Genomic DNA, 1223 nt, shown 5'->3' with positions numbered 1-1223 from the left:
AATAGATAAGCATGAAACAATACAACATGGACCTAAGTTTCAGTTGGTTATTCTGGAAAAATGAATTACTTAAAAGAGGAGGAGAAAGATGTCAGTGTATTCAGATTTGTTGTTGACAAAACAGAACAAAACAGCAGCTAAGGCATCATTTGCATTTTCCCAGTCTGGGTGTGCGTCTCTCTAGTATTTGTATGGTGACACTCTTTTGGATTGAGCGCCTATGATAATGAAGTTCAGCATACTATCTCTACTACTGTAATTACTCTTGTCATCAGATACATCTGAAACACCCAGTAGGCTTGATTAACTACTTACAGATCTTCTGGAAGATTCCAGAAGCCATATAGTCAGAGAGTTTAGGAGAAATCTTGAGCAAAGCCCAAGAACAAATTAGATGACAGCTTGGGATGATTTTCAGTGTTCTGATTTTAGGATGAAGTTTCAGTGAATGTAATCACATTGGCCAGCTTTTAAGGCATTTGGGTGAGATTTTTACAGGTTGAACTTAGACAACCTGTCACGTTGACGAGATGTAATGAGTATCACCAGAGTTTTGCTGTCCTGGATTTCTCCCAGGCAATAGCTTGAGGTCTATATTCCTTTCTTTATTTTTATTTAATTTTTAAAAAAATATTTTTATTAAGTAGCTGTACAAAGCAATTACGGTTCCAGAAGTCAGTTTGTAAGTAGAATGCATCTTAGCCAATGTCATCCCTTCCATCATTCCCCTTCATATTTCTTTTTTTTGGGCAGTCATGGGGCCTGAACTCTGGGCCTGGGCGCTGTCCCTCAGTTCTTCAGCTCAAGGCTAGCGCTCTACCACTTGAGCCACAGCGCCACTTCTGGCTTTTTTCTTTTTGCTTATGTGGTACTGAGGAATCGAACCCAGGCCTCATGCGTGCAAGGCAAGTGCTCTACCACTGAGCCACCTTCCCAGCTCTATATTCCTTTCTTTAAATGCAAGGGTGCAACGGGCACTGGTGGCTCACGCCTGTAATCCTAGCTATTCAGGGGCCTGGTACCTGAGGATTTGCGGTTCAAAACCAGCCCAGGCAGGAAAGTTCGAGAGACTCTTATCTCCAATTAACCACTAGAAAATCAGAAGTGGAGCTGTGGCTCAACATGGTAGAGTGCTGGCTTTGAGCACAAAAGTTTAGGGGAGTACCCAGGCCCTGAGTTCAGGCACTATGATTTATATATATATATATATATATATATATATA

The sequence above is a fragment of the Dipodomys ordii genome, unplaced genomic scaffold, assembly GCF_000151885.1.
Source record: "Dipodomys ordii isolate 6190 unplaced genomic scaffold, Dord_2.0 Scaffold58, whole genome shotgun sequence".
NCBI lineage: Eukaryota > Metazoa > Chordata > Mammalia > Rodentia > Heteromyidae > Dipodomys > Dipodomys ordii.
This window is presented reverse-complemented; position numbering follows the sequence as displayed.